We start from the raw sequence: 22670 nt of genomic DNA, 5'->3' as shown, positions 1-22670 counted from the left end.
GTCTGAACGTCTGGAAGGTAATTGATTTATTGCTTGCTCCAATTGATGAAGGGTTGCATGAAATTGATCTACTGTTTCCTTGAAATGATCCCTTGACTCTTGTTCCTCCTTGATGATTATCTTTCCATGACAACTCCCTTCAATTACTCCTTCGCCTTCAAGGGTCTCTGCTACCTTCACCTTTAGTGCCTCATCTAGCTCCTTATGAAGTATGAATTCGTGAAGACGATCCTCTCTCTCTCTTGTTCCATATCAATAGCATAATTGGGATCATCTTGCTCTTGGATTGATAGATGTGGGTGCTCTTCCATGGATGGTGGTGATGGGATGGGTGGATTATTATGCGGTTGAGATGGAAGTGCATTGGAGCTTGAGAGTTGAATATTGAAGGTATTCAGTGGTCCGATTTGGGCGGTGAGGGCTTGTATAGTAGAGTTTAGATCGGTAAATGCTTTCTCGAAGGGGGTTTGGGGTGGATGGGAGGGTTCATTGGTTGGGAGAAAGGGTTCATGGTAGGAAGGTGGTTCATCTTGATAAGGATATGGAGATGGTGAATATTGAGGTGGTGGTTCTAAGTATGGCTCGTAGGGTGGTTGGTGTGGTGGATAAGGATTAGGGTCATATAGAGGTGTTTAGTGGAAAGAGGCTTGTGAGTATGGTGGTCCAAAGTCATGTTGAGGAGGGGGTTCATAGGCATATGGTGGTGGTTGTTGATAATCAAAAGAGCGTTCACCATAGCCATTGCCTTGATATGCATCACAAAACGGTTGTTGATAGTCCGTTGGAGGTGGTTGTTGCCATGAGGGTTGATCAAATCCTTGTGACTCCTCCCATCTTTGATTGTTCCAACCTTGATGCATGTTCTCATTATAGTTCCCATTCCTAACAACAACATTGGAATCAAACTTGAAGCAAGAGGGGTGAGAGTTCATAGTAGTAGGAGAAGATAAGATAAGATTTTGAAAAAGATATGATTTTTTTTGAAAAAGATATGTTTTTTTTTTGAAAAAGATTTGAATTTTGAAAAATAAGATAAGATAAGATAAAAATTTTAAAATAAAAATCTGAAATTTTTTTTTACAAAATATTTACAATAACCAATAATAAGGCACACGTTTGCAATTTCCCGGCAACGGCACCATTTTGAAAAGAGAACTTTTGTGTGGTCTAGAATTCAGAATAAATTTCCGTTACAAGTATAGTTTCTAAACCAACAAAAGTCATTTCTTACAAACGTTTTGGTTGTCACAAGTAACAAATTCATAAATAAATTGATAACCGAAGTATTCAAATCTCAGGTCGTCTTCTCAAGGAATTGGAGGGAGGTGTTCTTATTATTGGTTATGAGTTTTGTAAATTGGGGGTTTCGGAGTTTGGGCAATGGGCACAGATATAAAGGAAAATAAATTAATAATTATAAAATCTCTTGGCAAGGTATGAGAACTGGAAGTCCTATCCCAGTTATCCTTATCAATTGTGAAGAGAATTGGATTTTTCTCCCACTAAGTCAACCTCTAACTATGAAGGTAAGTTAAGTGGATGAATTAATTTTAATTCCTCAAGTCCTAGTCTTTCCTTGGGAAAGGCTAGAGTTAGTGGAACTCGAATTAATTCTTGAAGAATTCCAATTTTCAGTCAACAATGAGTTTGATAACTCAAGAGTCACTAATTAATCAACCAGAGCCAATAGTAAATAATCTAAATTAAAATAGAGAAAAGCAATCATAAGTTTGAAATACCTCAAATTGAATTAATAAAAATATCAAATGTAACATGGAAAAGTTCATAAACAAATAAAAGAGAAAACAAATAAAAAAGGAATATTGAACCTGTGATGGAGAAGAAAAATTGGAAGTTGAAATAATAATAAATCCTAAATCCTTTAAGAGGAATTCTAATCCTAAATCCTAAGAGAGAAGAGAGAGCCTCTCTCTCTAAAAACTACATCTAAAATGTGAAAAGTGAATTATGATCTGATCTAAAGTATCTCCTTCATTTCTCCACTTTGTAGCCTTTAATCTGTGTTTTCTGGGCTTGAAACTGGGCCGAAAACAGCCCAGAATTCGCTGGTTATGAAATCTGCCACGCTGATTTTCGCAGATGCGATGCGTCTAAACCTAGGATATGATGGATTTCACTATGACTATACACCTCCACCACCATATACCTATGAGCCCTACCCTCAACATAACTATTAATCACCATATTTTCAAATACCACACTACTACCACCATACACCTTCTTACATACCACCTCTAAACACTTACCAACATGACTCACCTCCCACATATACAACCTTTCTCCCAAATTATGAACCTTCTCTTCCACCCTAATTTGAAGATTTCTCACCCTTAGCCCAAAATTATCAAGACCTTCAAGTCTTTTTCCAAGAAAAAGAAGGATTCTGAAGGACACAAGGGCAATTTGTGGCAACCATCGGTGAAGCGGTAAACCGCTTAATCCTCCTACGCTCATCCGATCAAGGCATTCCTCTTGAGGAATGTGAGGGATCAACTAAGACTTGTAGTGAAGAGGAGAGCATGAAGCCACAAGAAAAAGAAGAAGGGTTAAAGCTTGAAGTGAAACTAGAGGAAGAAAGGGAAGTATGTGAACTGGAGGAGAGAAAGGAGGAGTTGAGAGAGATTGATCAATATGAGGATTTCATCATTGATGATTTTTGTCCTCCTTGATCGATTGCCTTAATGATCCTAATTAGCCTCTTCCCATTGAGTTTGAGAGAGAGATGGAGGTAGACTTCTCACAACCTCCTTGTTATGACTTGAGTGATGGGGAATAGGAAGTTGTTGAGGAATCAATTCCGTTCTAAGAACATATTTAATGGGTGGCAATCTCACCTATGAGCTTCATTGGCCCCCACCAATATGCTACTTTGGAGACGGATTACCAACTCAAGGTCTTTCTTGGGTTGGTACATGGTGGAAGAAGGAATATTGGTTGCAAAGGGAGTCCAAGGTTCTTCAAGAAAACCAATTCAAGAATTGGAGCTCAAGCATGGTGTGAAGTACATTTGGGTGATTTTCGGGCAATGCTGGGTTACTACAAGGGTCATTTGAAAGCTTGTCCATCCGGCTTGAAGCATAGTGATCAAGAAGAAGGTGACCGGATGCCTAGAATATAGGATCCCGGAGGAGCCTTGAAGTGCAAGCATGGATGGAGATTCAAGGAGGAGTGGAAACACAAGCCACCCTAGCAAGAGTCTCGTCAACAAGTCCAACTTAAGGACTATAAACCAAAGTACTAGGTGGGAGACACCCTACCATGGTAATATTGTTCCTATTCTTTACTTGTTTTATTTTAGTTTCTTGCATGTTTGCTTGTTTTGGTTAGCTTAGGTTTGTATAATTATTGAGTTTGGTAGGTTAAGTTCCATATGGATCATGATTTGATGGATTTTGAATGTTTGGGGTTAAAAAATGTGTTGAGATAAGGTTGAATGCCCTAGAATTTGAAGAAAAATTTTTGGAGAAAAACAGGGCATCTATGGGTGTGCACACACCTGTGCGTGCGCACAATCCTCCTTGTTTCACGTCCTGTGCATGTGCACTGCTCTGTGCGTATGCACGTGTCACCCTTCTTACGCTCTTTGTGCGGACGCATAGACGTGTGCGTCCTCACGCCAACCCGCATCCCCTCTGGTGGGAGCGTTGGCATGGCTTGTGCGCGTGAACAACCCCCTATTTGCTTCTGTGCGCGCGCATGGTAGCTTGTGTGCTCGCTGGTGCACGAATTTGTGATTCGCACAACTAACCAGCAAGTGCACTGGGTCGTCCAAGTAATACCTTACGTGAGTAAGGGTCGATCCCACGGAGATTATTGGCTTGAAGCAATCAATGTTTATTTTATTAATCTTAGTCAGGAGGCCAATAGGGATTTAGTGAAATTACTAGATTTGATTATAAAAATAAAAGAGAATAACAGCGTTACTTGTTGTGTAGTAATGGGAAATATGTTGGAGTTTTGGAGATGCTTTATCCTTTGACTTCAACTCTTCCTTGAAATCCTTCAACACACGCAAGGCTCCTTCCATGGCAAGCTCTATGTAGGGTGTCACCGTTGTCAGTGGCTACTTCCCATCCTCTCAGTGAAAACGTTCCTATGCTCTGTCACAGCACGGCTAATCATCTGTCGGTTCTCAATCAGGTTGGAATAGAATCCATTGATTCTTTTGCGTCTGTCACTAACGCCCAGCCTTCAGGAGTTTGAAGCACGTCACAGTCACTCAATCCCAGAATCCTACTCAGAATACCACAGACAAGGTTTAGACTTTCCAGATTCTCATGAATGCCGCCATCAATCCGGCTTATACCACGAAGATTCTGATTAAGGAATCTAAGAGATATTCATTCAGTCTGATGTAGAACGGAGGTGGTTGTCAGGCACACGTTCATGGATTGAGGAAGGTGATGAGTGTCACGGATCATCACCTTCTTCATAATTAAGCGCGAATAAACATCTTAGATAAGAACAAGCGTGTTTGAATGGAAAACAAGGGAATTGTATTAAATCATCGAGACGCTGCAGAGCTCCTCACCCCCAACAATGGAGTTTAGAGACTCATGCCGTCACAAAGTATGTAATTCAGATCTGAAAATGTCATGAGGTACAAGATAAGTCTCTAAAAGTTGTTTAAATAGTAAACTAGTAACCTAGGTTTACAGAAAATGAGTAAACTAAGATAATTGGTGCAGAAATCCACTTCTGGGGCCCACTTGGTGTGTGCTGGGGCTGAGATTAAAGCTATCCACGAGTAGAGGCCTTTCTTGGCGTTAAACTCCAGGTTATGACGTGTTTTGGGCGTTCAACTCCGGATCATGACGTTTTTCTGGCGTTTAACTCCAGACAGCAACATGTACTTGGCGTTCAACGCCAAGTTACGTCGTCTATTCTCATGCAAAGTATGGACTATTATATATTGCTGGAAAGCCCTGGATGTCTACTTTCCAACGCCGTTGAGAGCGCGCCAATTGGACTCCTTTAGCTCCAGAAAATCCATTTCGAGTGCAGGGAGGTCAGGATCCAACAGCATCAGCAGTCCTTTTTCAGCCTCAGTCAGATTTTTGCTCAGCTCCCTCAATTTCAGCCAGAAAATACCTGAAATCACAGAAAAATACACACACTCATAGTAAAGTCCAGAAATATGATTTTTGCTTAAAAACTAATAAAATTCTATTAAAAACTAATTAAAACATACTAAAATCTACATGAGATTACCCCCAAAAAGCGTATAAAATATCCGCTCATCACAACACCAAACTTAAACTGTTGCTTGTCCTCAAGCAACTAGATAAATAAAATAGGTTTTAACAGAAATTAAGAAGTAATAATATTCTAGAGTTTTAAATGAAGTTCAGATTCTTATTAGATGAGCGGGGCTTGTAGCTTTTTGTTTCTGAACAGTTTTGGCATCTCCCTGTATCTTTTGAAATTCAGAATGATTGGCATCCTTAGGAACTTAGAATTCAGATAGTATTATTGACTCTCCTAGTGTAGTATGTTGATTCTTGAACACAGTTATTTTATGAGTCTTGGTCGTGGCCCTAAGCATTTTGTTTTCCAGTATTACCACCGGATACATAAATGCCACAGACACATAATTGGGTGAACCTTTTCAGATTGTGACTCAGCTTTGCTAGAGTCCCCAATTAGAGGTGTCCAGAGTTCTTAAGCACACTCTTTTGCTTTGGATCACGACTTTAACCACTCAGTCTCAAGTTTGTAACTTGGACCTGCATGCCACAAGCACATGGTTAGGGACAGCTTGGTTTAGCCGCTTAGGCCTGGATTTTATTTCCTTGGGCCCTCCTATCCATTGATGCTCAAAGCCTTGGATCCTTTTTACCCTTGCCTAGGGCTCATGGCTTTTTCTATTGCTCCTTCTTCTTTCTCCTTTTTTTTTTGACTGCTTTTTCTTGCTTCAAGAATCAATTTTATGATTTTTCAGATCATCAATAATATTTTCGTGTTCCTCATTCTTTCAGGAGCCAATATTCATCACATTCAAAGTACAAATTATGCACTGTTCAAGCATTCATTCAGAGAACAAAAGTATTGCCACCACATATAATTAATTATAATTTTTATTATTGAGAACTCGAAAAATATAGATTACTTCCTTATTCTAAAAAAAATCTACTACTTTATTTATGCCTGATGATGATGAGAAAAATAAATTATAGCTTAATTGGAAATAAAATCAAAATAGACATACTAATTACTACTAAATATCTCCTAAGGTAAATTTCTATAATACTACTATCACTAAGTTAAAGCAGAAAAAATTGGAACTCAGCAACCTATTGTTTTGAGGGGTATACGCTCCTCTAGTCTTTGTGGTGTTGTTCAAGGATTAATTTTTGGCGCTTTAGCTCCCTTAGATCACGCCCTTGTTCTTCCTGTTCCTTGAGTAGTTTGCAGAGCATGCTACTTTGATTATTCTGTTCTTCCTTTATTTGGTCCATAGCCTCTTGCAATTTGGAAATAGAAGCTTCAAGATGTTCCCAATATTCGAATTGAGGCAGTTCTGGGAGGGCTTCCTGTGCTCTCCTCTTGGCAGAATCATCTTGTTGCTGTTGTCTGACCATTGATATTCCAGTAATTGGCCTCTCAACTGGAATATACTCTGTTATTCCCATCTTTACTCCGGCATCTTTGCAGAGCATAGAAATTAAGCTTGGATAGGCCAATTTGGCGTCCTTGGAATTCCTGTTTGCTATTTTATATAGTTCACATGAGATCAGTTGGTGGACTTCTACCTCTTTTCCCAACATGATGCAGTGAATCATGACAGCTCTTTTGATGGTTACTTCAGAATGGTTGCTGGTAGGCAATATGGAACGCCCAATGAAATCCAGCCAGCCTCTGGCTACTGGTTGTAGATCTTCCCTTTTGAGTTGAACTGGGATGCCAGTCGTGCTGGTGGTCCACTTGGCTCCAGGGATGCATATATCCTCTAGGATCTTGTCTAGACCGTTGTTTACCCTCATCATTCTCCTATTAAAGGAGTCTGGGTCATCTTTCAGTTGGGGAAGCTTAAATATCTCCCTGATCTTGTCAGGATTGGTATGGACAATCTTCCCTCTGACTAGGGTCCGATGGTCAAAGAGAGCAGCTCCAACTAGTCTTTGTCTGTATGTCTGCCATAGATTAGCATAGAATTCCTGAATCATGTTTCTTCCCACTTTCGTTTCAGGATTGGTCAGAATTTCCCAATTCCTGATTCGAATTTGCTCTTGAATCTCTTGATATTCATCTTCTTTCAGATCAAATTTGACTTCCGGGATCACTGATCTGTGACTCATTATTTTGTAGTAATGATCTGAATGTTCTTTAGTTAAGAACTTCCCTTGATTCCAAAGGGGCTTTGGAGCATTCTCTTTCTTGCCCCTTGGGGTGGGTTGCTTTCCTCTAGGGGCCATGAATTTAATGAGTATGTTTTTGTGATCACGGCTAACCACACCAAACTTAGAGCTTTGCTTGTCCTCAAGCAAGAGAGAAGAAAGAAGAGGGATAGAAAGAGAGCAAGTATGGCAAGGTGAGGAAGAGTGGGGCGCCGAGCACAATATATGGGGAGGGGGGTGGGAAATTTCGAAAATAAGAAAAGGATAAGATAGAAGATATGATTAAAAAAAATAGATATGATAAGAAAAAGATATAATTTTAAAAAGAGAAAGATATGAATAATATTTAAAAAGATAGATTTTAATTTTAAATTTTGAAAAAGATATTTTTAAAGAGGTAATTGAGTTTTGAAAACAAATTTTGAAAGAGTTTGATTGGATTGAAAAAAAAAATTGTCTTTCTGGATTAAGATACATTTGATATTTTTGAAAAAGGGATTTTAGAAATTAGGATTTTTAGAACACTAATTTGAATTGAGAGATGATAATTTAAAATATGTTTATGCAAGAATTCATGAATTGAAACATAAAAATTTAGAAAAATTGTGAAGAAAAACGAAATGTACCTTCTCCCCACCATCCTGGCGTTAAACGCCCAACTGCTGCATGGTTTGGGCGTTTAACGCCCAAATGTTGCTTCTCCTGGGCGTTCAACGCCCAGTTGCTGCATCTTTCTGGCGTTGAACGCCAGGAAGTCCTTTGTTACTGGGCGTTTTTCTAAACGCCCAGGATGCTGTCAATCTGGCGTTAAACGCCCAGAAGGTGCTTCTTTCTGGCGTTTAACGCCCAGAAGATGCTCCTTTCTGGCGTTTAACGCCCAGGAGGCTACCCTTACTGGCGTTGAACGCCCAGTGGGTGCTTCTTTTGGGCGTTCAACGCCCAAAATGTTTCTTACTGGTTTTTTCACGCCAGTGAGCTTCCAATTTCCCTTATAACTCAGTGAATCCAACCAATTACTATTTTACCTTGAAGATACTTTGACATATACCTGAAACAAAATTAATTAATTAATGAATACGAATAAAATTAAATTTTGTGATTGGCTGGGTTGCCTCCCAGCAAGCGCTTCTTTAATGTCATTAGCTGGACTATCACTGATCTTCAATTAAGTCTCAGTCTTGAGCATGCTTGCTCAAAATTGCCTTCAAGATAATGTTTGACTCTTTGTCCATTAACAATGAACTTTTTGTTAGAGTCATTATCCTGAAGCTCTATGTATCCATATGGTGATACGTTTGTAATGACATATGGACCTCTCCACCGGGTTTTTAATTTCCCGGGGAATAATTTGAGCCTTGAATTAAATAGCAGAACTTTCTGCCTTGGCTCAAAGACTCTGGATGACAATTTCTTATCATGCCATCTTTTTTCTTTCTCCTTGTAAATTTTTGCATTCTCGAAAGCATTGAGTCTAAATTCCTCTAGCTCATTTAACTGGAGCAATCGTCTTTCTCCAGCTAACTTGGCATCAAGGTTCAGGAATCTGGTTGCCCAATAGGCCTTGTGTTCCAGTTCCACTGGCAAGTGACATGCCTTTCCATACACAAGCTGGTATGGAGAGGTCCCTATAGGGGTCTTGAATGCTGTTCTGTATGCCCACAGAGCATCATCCAAGCTTCTTGCCCAATCCCTTCTACGGTTAATTACAGTCCGTTCCAGGATTCTTTTGAGTTCTCTATTTGAGACTTCAGCTTGCCCATTAGTTTGTGGATGATATGGAGTAGCTACCCTGTGGTTGACTCCATAACGAACCAGAGCAGCATAAAGCTGTTTATTGCAGAAATGAGTGCCCCCATCACTAATTAACACTCTAGGGATACCAAATCTGCTGAAGATGTGTTTCTGGAGGAATTTTAACACTGTTTTAGTGTCATTGGTGGGTGTTGCAATAGCCTCCACCCATTTGGATACATAATCCACTGCCACCAGAATATAAGTGTTTGAGTATGATGGTGGCAAGGGTCCCATGAAGTCAATGCCCCATACATCAAACAACTCAATCTCCAAGATTCCTTGTTGAGGCATGGCATAACTGTGAGGTAGGTTGCCTGATCTTTGGCAACTGTCACAATTAAGCACAAACGCTCGGGAATCTTTATAGAGAGTAGGCCAGTAGAAGCCACTTTGGAGGACTCTTGTGGCTGTTCGTTCACTTCCAAAATGTCCTCCATACTGTGATCCATGGCAATGCCAAAGGATCTTCTGTGCTTCTTCTTTAGGCACACATCTACGGATTACTCCGTCTGCACATCTCTTGAAGAGATATGGTTCATCCCAAAGATAGTACTTTGCATCTGTGATTAATTTTTTTGATTGCACCCTGCTGTACTCTTTGGGTATGAATCTTACTGCCTTGTAGTTTGCAATGTCTGCAAACCATGGCACTTCCTGGATGGCGAAGAGTTGCTCATCCGGAAAGGTTTCAGAGATCTCAGTGAGAGGGAGGGACGCCCCTTCCACTGGTTCTAGTCGGGACAGGTGATCTGCTACTTGATTCTCTGTTCCTTTTCTGTCTCTTATTTCTATATCAAACTCCTGCAGAAGCAGCACCCATCTTATAAGTCTGGGTTTTGAATCCTGCTTTGTGAGTAGATATTTAAGAGCAGCATGATCAGTGTACACAATCACTTTTGATCCTACTAAATAGGATCTGAATTTGTCAATGGCGTAAACCACTGCAAGTAGCTCTTTTTCTGTGGTTGTGTAGTTCTTTTGTGCGTCATTTAGAACACGGCTAGCATAATAAATGACGTGCAGAAGCTTGTCATGCCTTTGTCCTAATACTGCACCAATGGCATGGTCACCGGCATCACACATTAATTCAAATGGCAATGCCCAGTTTGGTGCAGAGATGATTGGTGCTGAGACCAATTTAGCTTTCAGGGTCTCAAATGCCTGCAGACACTCTTTATCAAAGATAAATGGCGTGTCAGCAGCTAGCAGGTTGCTTAGAGGTTTGGCGATTTTTGAAAAACCCTTTATGAACCTCCTATAGAATCCTGCATGCCCCAGAAAGCTTCTAATTGCCTTAACATTAGTGGGTGGTGGTAATTTTTCAATTACTTCAACTTTAGCTTGATCCACCTCTATTCCCTTGTTCAAGAATTTGTGCCCAAGGACAATTCCTTCAATCACCATAAAGTGACACTTTTCCCAGTTTAAAACCAGGTTAGTCTCTTGGCATCTTTTTAGAACAAGTGCTAAATGGTTAAGGCAGGAGCTGAATGAGTCTCCAAATACTGAAAAGTCATCCATGAAGACTTCCAGAAATTTTTCCACCATATCAGAGAAAATGGAGAGCATGCACCTCTGAAAGGTTGCAGGTGCATTGCACAGGCCAAATGGCATCCTTCTGTATGCAAATACTCCAGATGGGCATGTGAACGCCGTTTTCTCCTGATCCTGGGGATCTACTGCAATTTGATTATAACCTGAATATCCATCCAGGAAGCAGTAGTATTCATGACCTGCTAGTCTTTCTAGCATCTGGTCTATGAATGGTAAAGGAAAATGATCCTTTCTGGTGGCTGTATTGAGCCTTCTGTAATCAATGCACATACGCCACCCAGTAACTGTTCTTGTAGGAACCAATTCATTTTTTTCATTATGAACCACTGTCATGCCACCTTTCTTAGGGACGACTTGGACAGGGCTCACCCAGGGGCTGTCAGAAATAGGATAAATAATCCCAGCCTCTAGTAATTTAGTGACCTCTTTCTGCACCACTTCCTTCACGGCTGGGTTCAGCCGCCTTTGTGGTTGAACCACTGGCTTGGCGTCACCCTCCAGTAAGATCTTGTGCATGCATCTAGTTGGGCTAATACCCTTAAGATCACTGATGGACCACCCAAGAGCTGTCTTGTGTGTCCTTAGCACTTGAATTAGTGCTTCCTCTTCCTGTGGCTCTAAGGTAGAGCTTATAATTACAGGAAAGGTATCACCTTCTCCCAAGAATGCATATTTTAGGGAAGGTGGTAATGGTTTGAGCTCGGGTTTAGGAGGTTTCTCCTCTTCCTGAGGGATTTTCAGAGGTTCCAATATTTTCTCTGACTCCTCCAGATCAGGCTGGACATCTTTAAAGATGTTCTCTGGCTCTGATTCGGGACTCTCAGCCATATTGACCTCTCTTACCAAAGAGTCAATAATATCAATGCTCATGCAGTCATTTGGGGTGTCTGGATGTTGCATTGCTTTGACAACATTCAACTTGAACTCCTCCTCATTGACCCTCAAGGTTACTTCCCCTTTTTGGACATCAATGAGGGTTCGGCCAGTTGCTAGGAAAGGTCTTCCTAGAATGAGAGTTGCACTCTTGTGCTCCTCCATTTCCAGCACCACAAAGTCAGTAGGAAAGGCGAATGGCCCAACCTTGACAATCATGTCTTCAATCACGCCTGATGGGTATTTAATGGAGCCATCAGCAAGTTGAAGACATATCCTGGTTGGTTTAATTTCTTCAGTTAAACCAAGCTTTCTGATAGTAGATGCAGGTATTAAGTTGATACTTGCCCCAAGATCACATAGAGCTTGCTTGGTACAATTACCCTCTAATGTGCATGGTATCATAAAGCTCCCAGGATCTTTAAGCTTCTCAGGTAAGCTTCTCAAAATGACTGCACTACATTCTTCAGTGAGGTAGACTTTTTCAGTTTCCCTCCAATCCTTCTTATGACTTAAGATTTCTTTCATAAACTTAGCATAAGAAGGTATTTGCTCAAGTGCTTCTGCAAACGGGATCTTTATTTCAAGAGTCCTGAGATAGTCTGCAAAGCGGGCAAATTGCTTATCCTGTTCCGCTTGGCGGAGTTTTTGAGGATAAGACATTTTGGCTTTGTATTCCTCAACCTTAGTTGCTGCAGGTTTATCACCTACAGAAGTGGGTTGGGAAGCCTTTTTAGAAGGGTTGTTATCAGCACTTGTATGTGACTGATTCCCCATTGACATTTGAATGCCAATGGTGGGGGCTGGAGTGGCATTAGACACCACTTCCTTGTGTGTTACTGGCGTTTGAACGCTAGAACTATGTTCCCCTTGGGCGTTCAACGCCGGATTCATGCTTGTTTCTGGCGTTGAACGCCAGGAATGAGCATGGTCTGGGCGTTCAGCGCCAGCTTTGTTCCTTTCTGGGCTCTGACTGTCCTCAGAAGGATTTTGAGTATCCACTTGTTCATTTCTTGGTTTCCTGCTGCTTTGAAGTGAGGTATTTAATGTTTTCTCACTTCTTAATTGAACTGCTTGGCATTCTTCTGTTATTTGTTTTGACAATTGCTTTTCTGTCTGCTTTAATTGTACTTCCATGTTCCTGTTAGCCATTCTTGTTTCCTGTAATATTTCCTTGAATTCGGCTAGCTGCTGAGTTAGAAAATCTAATTGCTGATTGAATTCATTAGCCTGATCCACTGGATTGAGTTCTGCAGTTACTGTTTTAGCTTCTTCTTTCATAGGGGATTCACTGCTTAGGTACAGATGCTGATTTCTGGCAACTGTATCAATAAGCTCTTGAGCTTCTTCAATTGTTTTTCTCATGTGTATAGATCCACCAGCTGAGTGGTCTAGAGAAATCTGAGCTTTTTCTGTAAGCCCATAGTAGAAGATGTCTAATTGCACCCATTCTGAAAACATTTCAGAGGGGTATTTTCTTAGCATCTCTCTGTATCTCTCCCAAGCATCATAAAGGGATTCATTATCTCCTTGTTTGAAGCCTTGAATGTTTAGCCTTAGCTGTGTCATTCGTTTGGGAGGGAAATAGTGATTCAGGAATTTTTCTGACAGATGTTTCCATGTTTTTATGCTGTTCTTAGGCTGGTTATTTAACCACCTCTTAGCTTGATCTTTTACAGCAAATGGAAACAGTAATAATCTGTAGACATCCTGATCCACTTCCTTATCATGTACTGTGTCAGCAATTTGCAAAAATTGTGCCAGAAACTCTGTAGGTTCTTCATGTGGAAGACCAGAATACTGACAGTTTTACTGCACCATGATAATGAGCTGAGGATTCAGCTCAAAGCTACTAACTCCAATGGAGGGTATACAGATACTACTCCCATATGAAGCAGTAGTGGGGTTAGCATATGACCCCATAGTCCTCTTGTCTTGTCCATTCATACTTACTTCCATAATGGAATACAAGAGTGATGATATGTATGTTGATATTATTTATTTTATAATAGTGGAATAAATAAAAATGGAATATATGAAAAATATTTTGAAAATACTTTGTGAAAATTTTTCGAAAAATTTGAAATTGAAATTTGGATTTTATATTAAAAATTTCGAAAATGTAGTTTTAAAATTGGTTAGAAAATAAATTTTTTTTTTTGAATTTTGAATTTTATGATGAAAGAGAAGAACACACAAAAGACACAAGACTTAAAATTTTTAGATCTAATGTTCCTTATTTTCGAAAATTTTTGGAGGGAAAACACCAAGGAACACCAAACTTAAAAATTTTAAGATCAAAACACAAGAAAGACTCAAGAACACCTTGAAGTTTCACAAGAACACCAAGAACAAAAGAAAGAACACCAAACTTAAAATTTTTAGAAAATCAAAATAAATTTTCGAAATTTATGAAAAGATTAACAAGAAAACACCAAACTTAAAGTTTGGCACAAGATTAAATCAAAGAAAAATTATTTTTGAAAAAGATTTTCAAAAGTATTGGTGCTCCCTTATCAAGAATATAAACCAATATTCTACCCAAATGGGCAGAAAAAGTAACAATTGTTCTGAATGGGTATATTCTTTTTGGAAGACTAATGCTTTGGATTAGTATAAGAAAAACAGGAAAAGACACAGAACAAGAAAAATTAAAGATCAATCAAGAAAAATGAACAAGAACAACTTGAAGATCAAGGAAGAACCAAGAACACTAACACGAAAATTTTAAAGAAAATATAAAATATGCAATTAACACCAAACTTAGAATAAGACACTAAACTCACGAAAAATTAACAATTAATTAAGAAAAATAATATTTTTAGAAAGAAATTTTTGAAAAGAACTATCCTATCAAAATTTAATGACTCTATAACAACAAAAATAAATTATTCCTAATCTAAGAAATAAAATAAGCCTTCAATTGTTCAAACTCAACAATCCCCGGCAACGGCGCCAAAAACTTGGTGCACGAATTTGTGATTCGCACAACTAACCAGCAAGTGCACTGGGTCGTCCAAGTAATACCTTACGTGAGTAAGGGTCGATCCCACGGAGATTATTGGCTTGAAGCAATCAATGTTTATTTTATTAATCTTAGTGGTCGGCGAAATTGTGAACTATACTTTTTCACAACTCTCATAATCCCTGGTAATGGCTCCAAAAACTTGGTGCGCTTAATACCATGGCATTACACAACTTCGCACAACTAACCAGCAAGTGCACTGGGTCGTCCAAGTAATAAAACCTTACGTGAGTAAGGGTCGATCCCACGGAGATTGTTAGTATTGAAGCAAGCTATGGTCATCTTGTAAATCTTAGTCAGGCAAACTCAGATATATATGGTGATGAACGAAAATAACATAAAAGATAAAGATAGTGATACTTATGTAATTCATTGGTGTAAGAGCTTCAGACAAGTGTATGAAGATGCCTTCCCTTCCGTCTCTCTGCTTTCCTACAGCCTTCATCCAATCCTTTCTTACTCCTTTCCATGGCAAGCTCGTATAGGGTCTCACTGTTGTCAGCAGCTACCTCCCATCCTCTCAGTGAAAGCGATTGCATATGTCCTGTCACGGCATAGCGGAATTCATCTGTCGGTTCTCAATCAGGCGCGGAATAGAATCCAGTGATTCTTTTGCGTTATCACTAACGCCCCCGCCCTCAGGGTTTGAAGCACGTCACAGTCATTCAGTCATTGAATCCTACTCAGAACACCACAGACAAGGTTAGACCTTCCGGATTCTCTTGAATGCTGCCATCAGGTCCTGCCTATACCACGAAGACTCCGAAGAATCCAAGAGATATTCACTAAGCCTCGAATGCTTGTAGAACAAGAATGGTTGTCAATCACCTTGTTCATAGGTGAGAGTGGTGATGGGCGTCAATCATCACCATCATCATGTTGAAGAACAAGTGATATCTTGGTAAAAGAACAAGCGGAATTGAATGGAAGAACAATAGTAATTGCATTAATACTCGAGGTACAGCAGAGCTCCACACCCTTAATCTATGGTGTGTAGAAACTCCACCGTTGAAAATACATAAGAACAGGGTCTAGGCATGGCCGAATGGCCAGCCTCCCAGAGGTCTAAGATAGCATAAAACAAAGATAGCTACCAAAGTCTCGATAGCTACCAAAGTCTCGATAGCTACCAAAGTCTCGATAGCTACCAAAGTCTCGATACAAAATACAATAGTAAAAGGTCCTACTTATAGATAACTAGTAGCCTAGGTGTACAAAGATGAGTAAATGACATAAAAATCCACTTCCGGGCCCACTTGGTGTGTGCTTGGGCTGAGCAATCAAGGAAATTCGTGTAGAGAACTTTTCTGGAGTTAAACGCCAGCTCCCATGCCAGTTTGGGCGTTTAACTCCAACTTTTATTCCTGTTCCGGCGTTTAACGCTGGAATTCCTGAGGCCGGATTGCTTTGCGGGTTTGGGCCATCAAATCTTGGACAAAGTATGGACTATTATATATTGCTGGAAAGCCCTGGATGTCTACTTTCCAACGCCGTTGAGAGCGCGCCAATTGGGCTTCTGTAGCTCCAGAAAATCCACTTCGAGTGCAGGGAGGTCAGAATCCAACAGCATCTGCAGTCCTTTTTGGTCTCTGAATCAGATTTTTGCTCAGGTCCCTCAATTTCAGCCAGAAAATACCTGAAATCACAGAAAAACACACAAACTCATAGTAAAGTCCAGAAAAGTGAATTTTAAATAAAACTAATAAAAATGTACTAAAATCTAACTAAAAGATATCAAAAACATACTAAAAACAATGCCAAAAAGTATACAAATTATCCGCTCATCACAACACCAAACTTAAATTGTTGCTTGTCTCAAGCAACTGAAAATCAATAAGATCAAAAGAAGAGAATATGCAATGAATTCCAAAAACATCTGTGAAGATCAGTATTAACTAGATGAGCGGGGCTTTTAACCTTCTGTCTCTGAACAGTTTTGGCATCTCAATCTATCCCTTGAAATTCAGAATGGTTGGCTTCTTTAGGAACTCAGAGTCCAGATAGTGTTAATGATTCTCCTAGTAAAGTATGATGATTCTTGAACATAGCTATTTATTGAGTCTTGGCTGTGGCCCAAAGCACTCTGTCTTCCAGTATTACCACCGGATACATACATGCCACAGACACATGATTGGGTGAACCTTTTCAGATTGTGACTCAGCTTTGCTAAAGTCCCCAATTAGAGGTGTCCAGGGTTCTTAAGCACACTCTTATTTGCCTTGGATCACAACTTTATTTCTTTTCTTTTTCTTTCTTTTCTTTCTTTTTTTTTCGATTTTTTTTTTTTTTCGGTTTTTTTTTTTTTTTTTTTTTTTTTTTTTTTTTTTTTTTTTTGAATAGCTTTTTCTTGCTTCAAGAATCATTTTATTGATTTTTCAGATCCTCAGTAACATGTCTCCTTTTTCATCATTCTTTCAAGAGCCAACATTCATGAACCACAAATTCAAGATACATATGCACTGTTTACACATACATTCAGAGAACAAAAATATTGCCACCACATCAAAATAATTAAACTATTATAAAATTCAAAATTCATGCAATTCTTCCTTTTTCAATTAAGCACATTTTTATTCAAGAAAGGTGATGGATTCATAGGACATTCATAACTTTAAGGCATAGACACTAAGACACTAATGATCATAAGACACAAGCATGGATAACATAAAGCACTAAAAATTTCGAAAAACAAGGGAATAAAGAACAAGGAAATCAAGGAATGGGTCCACCTTAGTGATGGCGGCTCTTCCTTGCTTTTGAAGGTCCTTTGGAGTGCTTGAGCTCCTCAATGTCTCTTCCTTGTCTTTGTTGCTCCTCCCTCATGATTCTTTGATCTTCTCTAATTTCATGGAGGAGAATGGAGTGTTCTTGATGCTCCACCCTTAGTTGTCCCATGTTGGAACTTAATTCTCCTAGGGAGGTGTTTAGTTGCTCCCAATAGTTTTGTGGAGGAAAGTTCATCCCTTGAGGAATCTCAGGGATTTCTTGATGAGAGGGGTCTCTTGTGTATTCCATCCTTTTCTTGGTGATGGGCTTGTCCTCATCAATGGGGATATCTCCTTCTATGTCAACTCCAACTCATTAACTTCTATTTCTTCTCCAATCATGATGCTATGGATCATGATGGCCCGGTCTATGGTAACTTCGGACCGGTTGCTAGTGGGAATGATTGAGCGTTGTATGAACTCTAACCATCCTCTAGCCACGGGCTTGAGGTCATGCCTTCTCAATTGGACCGGCTTTCCTCTTGAATCTTGCTTCCATTGTGCGCCCTCTTCACATATGACTGTGAGGACTTGGTCCAACCTTTGATCAAAGTTGACCCTTCTAGTGAAAGGATGCTCATCTCCTTGCATCATAGGCAAGTTGAACGCCACCCTCACACTCTCCGGACTAAAATCCAAGTATTTCCCCCGAACCATAGTAAGATAATTCTTTGGATTCGGGTTCACACTTTGGTCATGGTTCTTTGTGATCCATGCATTGGCATAGAACTCTTGAACCATCAAGATTCCGACTTGTTGAATGGGGTTGGTAAGTACTTCCCAACCTCTTCTTTGGATCTCATGGCGGATCTCCGGATATTCACCCTTTTTGAGTAAAAAGGGGACTTCGGGGATCACCTTCTTCAAGGCCACAACTTCATAGAAGTGGTCTTGATGCACCCTTGAGAGGAATCTATCCATCTCCCATGACTCGGAGGTGGAAGCTTTTGCTTTCCCTTTCCTCTTTTTAGAGGTTTCTCCGGCCTTTGGTGCCATAATGGTTATGGAAAAACGAAAAAGCAACGCTTTTACCACACCAAACTTAAAATGTTTGCTCGTCCTCGAGCAAAAGAAGAAAGAAAGGAGTAGAAGAAGAAGAAATGAGGAAGAGGGGGAGGGTAGTGTGTTCGGCCAAAGGGGGAAGAAGTGGTCTTTAGGTTGTGTGAAAATGAAGGGTTGAAGAAGGGTATTTAAAGGAGAGAGGGGGGTAAAGGTTCGGCCATTTGAGGGTGGGTTTGGGAGGGAAAGTGGTTTGAATTTGAAGGGTGAGGTTGGTGGGGTTTTATGAAGGATGGATGTGAGTGGTGAAGAGAAAGATGGGATTTGATAGGTGAAGGGTTTTTGGGGAAGAGGTGTTGAGGTGATTGGTGAATGGGGGAAGAAGAGAGAGAGTGATGGTAGGGTCCTGTGGGGTCCACAGATCCTGTAGTGTCAAGGAAAAGTCATCCTTGCACCAAATGGCATCAAAATCCACGTTTTGACCCATTTCTGGCGTTAAACGCCGGGCTGGTGCCCATTCCTGGCGTTTAACGCCAGGTTATTGCCCTTTACTGGCGTTTAACGCCAGTCTGGTGCCCTTTTCTGGCGTTAAACGCCCAACTGCTAGGCTGACTGGCGTTTGAACGCCAGCAGCATCTTCCTCCAGGGTGTGCTGTTTTTCTTCCTGTTTTTCATTTTGTTTTTGCTTTTTTCATTGTTTTTGTGACTTCTTATGATCATCAACCTACAAAAAAGATAAAATAACAAAAGAAAATAATTAATTATAAAACATTGGGTTGCCTCCCAACAAGCGCTTCTTTAGTGTCATTAGCTTGACAGAGGACTCCCATGGAGCCTCAGAAACACTCAGAACCGTGTTGAAACCTCCCAACACCAAACTTAGAGTTTGAATGTGGGGTTTCAACACCAAACTTAGAGTTTGGTTGTGGCCTCCCAACACCAAACTTAGAGTTTGACTGTGGGGGCTCTGTTTGGCTCTGTTTTGAGAGAAGCTCTTCATGCTTCCTCTCCATGATGATAGAGGGATATCCTTGGGCCTTAAACACCATGGATTCTTCATTCACTTGAATGATCAACTCTCCTCTATCAACATCAATCACAGCCTTTGCTGTGGCTAGGAATGGTCTGCCAAGGATGATGGATTCATCCATGCACTTCCCAGTCTCTAGGACTATGAAATCAGTAGGAATGTAATGGTCTTCAATCTTCACCAAAACATTCTCTATAAGTCCATGAGCTTGTTTTCTTGAATTGTCTGCCATCTCTAATGAGATTCTTGCAGCTTGCACCTCAAGGATCCCTAATTTCTCCATTACAGAGAGGGGCATGAGGTTTACACTTGACCCTAAGTCACACAAGGCCTTCTTGAAGGTCATGGTGCCTATGGTACAAGGTATAGAAAACTTCCCAGGATCCTGCCTCTTTTGAGGTAGTTTCTGCCTAGACAAGTCATCCAGTTCTTTGGTGAGCAAGGGAGGTTCATCCTCCCAAGTCTCATTTCCAAATAACTTGTCATTTAGTTTCATGATTGCTCCAAGGTATTTAGCAACTTGCTCTTCAGTAACATACTCATCCTCTTCAGAGGAAGAATACTCATCAGAGCTCATGAATGGCAGAAGTAAGTCCAATGGAATCTCTATGGTCTCATTTTGAGCCTCAGATTCCCATGGTTCCTCATTGGGGAACTCATTAGAGGCCAGTGGACGTCCAGTGAGGCCTTCTCAGTGGCGTTCACTGCCTCTTCTTCCTCCCAGAATTCGGCCATGTTTATGGCTTTGCACTCTCCTTTTGGATTTTCTTCAGTGTTACTTGGGAGAGTGCTTGGAGGAAGTTCAGTAACTTTCTTGCTCAGCTGACCCACTTGTCCTTCCAGATTTCTGATGGAGGACCTTGTTTCATTCATGAAACTTTGAGTGGTCTTTATTAGATCAGAGACCATGGTTGCTAAGTCAGAATTATTCTGCTTAGAACTCTCTGTCTGTTGCTGAGAAGATGATGGAAAAGGCTTGCCATTGCTAAACCTGTTTCTTCCACCATTATTGTTATTGAAACCTTGTTGAGGTCTCTCTTGATTCTTCCATGAGAGATTTGGGTGATTTCTCCATGAAGAATTATAGGTGTTTCCATAGGGTTCTCCTAGGTAATTCACCTCTTCCATGGAAGGGTTCTCAGGATCATAAGCTTCTTCCTTAGATGAAGCATCCTTAGTACTGTTTGGTGCATTTTGCATTCCAGACAGACTTTGAGAAATCAAATTGACTTGTTGAGTCAATATCTTATTCTGAGCCAGTATGGCATTCAGAGCATCAATCTCAAGAACTCCTTTCTTCTGACTAGTCCCATTGTTCACAGGATTTCTTTCAGAAGTGTACATGAATTGGTTATTTGCAACCATTTCAATCAGTTCTTGAGCTTCAGTAGGCGTCTTCTTCAGATGAAGAGATCCTCCTGCAGAGCTATCCAAGGACATCTTAGATAGTTCAGAGAGACCATCATAGAAATACCTATGATGCTCCATTCAGAAAGCATGTCAGAAGGACATTTTCTGATTAATTGTTTGTATCTTTCCCAAGCTTCATAGAGGGATTCTCCATCCTTTTGTCTAAAGGTTTGGACTTCCACTCTAAGCTTACTCCATCTTTGTGGTGGAAAGAATTTTGCCAAGAAGGCATTGACTAGCTTTTCCCATGAGTCCAGGCTTTCTTTAGGTTGAGAGTCCAACCATATTCTAGCTCTGTCTCTTACAGCAAAAGGGAATAGATCAGTCTATAGACTTCAGGGTTAACCCCATTAGTCTTGACTGTGTCACAGATTTGCAAGAATTCAGCTAAAAACTGATGAGGATCTTCCATTGGAAGTCCATGGAACTTGCAATTCTGTTGCATTAGAGAAACTAATTGAGGCTTAAGCTCAAAGTTGTTTGCTCCAATGGCAGGGATAGAGATGCTTCTCCCATAAAAATCAGGAGTAGGTGCAGTAAAGTCACCAGCACCTTCCTTGCATTGTTTGCATTGTTGTTGTTTTCTGCTGCCATGTTTTCTTCCTTGAAGAATTCGGTCAGGTCCTCTAAAGAGAGTTGTGCTTTGGCTTCTCTTAGCTTTCTCTTCAGAGTCCTTTCGGGTTCAGGATCAGCTTCAACAAGAATGCCTTTGTCCTTGCTCCTGCTCATATGAAAGAGAAGGGAACAAGAGAAAATCCTCTATGTCACAGTATAGAGATTCCTTTAAGTGTCAGAGGAAAAGAGAAATAGAAAGAAGAAGGAGAAGATAAATTCGAACTTTAGTTAGATAAGGTTCGAATTGTGCATTAAGAAGGAGTGGCACTCCATAAATAGAAGGATGTGGGAAGGAGGGAAGAGAATTTTCGAAAATTAATTAAAATACTTTGAAAACATTTTTGAAAAACATCAATTGATTTTCGAAAATCAAAGTGGAAAAGAAACCAAGTGATTTTTGAAAAAGATTTTGAAATTAGAAATTAAAAAGATTTGATTGAAAACTGTTTTGAAAAGATGTGGTTAAAAGATTTAATTGAAAAGTTATGAGTTTAAAAAAAAAATGTGATTGAGAAGATATGATTTGAAAACATTTTTAAAAGATATGATTTGAAAACCATTTGAAAAGATATGATTTTAAAAATGAATGACTTGCCTAACAAGAAAAGATATCTTTTAAAAAAAGGAACAATCTTGAAATTGATTTTGAAAACATTTGATTGAAAAGATTTGATTTGAAAAAGATTTGATTTTGAAAAACTAAAAAAAATTTGATTTTGAAAACAAAATCTTCCCCCTGCACCATCCTGGCGTTAAACGCCCAGAATGGTATACATTCTGGCGTTTAACGCCCAAAATGCACCCTTTTTGGGCGTTAAACGCCCAACCAGGTACCCTGGCTGGCGTTTAAACGCCAGTCTGCCTTCTTCACTGGGCATTTTTGAATGCTCAGCTTTTTCTGTATAATTCCTCTGCAGCATGTTTTGAATCTTCAATTCTTTGTATCATTGACTTGAAAGGACACAAATTAAAAATATTTTTGGATTTTTTTGATAATCAAAATGCAAAAGGAATCAATTAACAATGCATGCAAGACACCAAACTTAGCAGTTTGTGTACTACTGACACTAACAACATGAAAATGCATATGAGACACACAAAATACTTCAAGTCAATAGAATTCAAAGATCAAAACAAAGAAATATATGCATGGATTCGAAAATATAACAAAACATGCATTTGACACTAAACTTAAGATGAGACTCTAGACTCAAACAAGAAATATTTTTGGGATTTTATGGTTTTGC

General features: G+C 39.8%; 1 non-coding gene across 1 annotated transcript; it reads left to right on the top strand.

Moving 5' to 3' along the window:
- Positions 1-20891: 20891 nt before the first annotated feature.
- Positions 20892-20999, top strand: LOC130978581 (small nucleolar RNA R71). The gene has a single exon (XR_009086204.1). It is a non-coding gene; the product is annotated as a small nucleolar RNA R71 (small nucleolar RNA).
- The last annotated feature ends 1671 nt before the right edge of the window (positions 21000-22670 follow it).

The sequence above is a fragment of the Arachis stenosperma genome, chromosome 4 (assembly GCF_014773155.1).
Source record: "Arachis stenosperma cultivar V10309 chromosome 4, arast.V10309.gnm1.PFL2, whole genome shotgun sequence".
Lineage (NCBI taxonomy): Eukaryota > Viridiplantae > Streptophyta > Magnoliopsida > Fabales > Fabaceae > Arachis > Arachis stenosperma.
The sequence above is the reverse complement of the archived record's forward strand: the minus strand, read 5'-3'. Positions and strand labels throughout refer to the sequence as shown.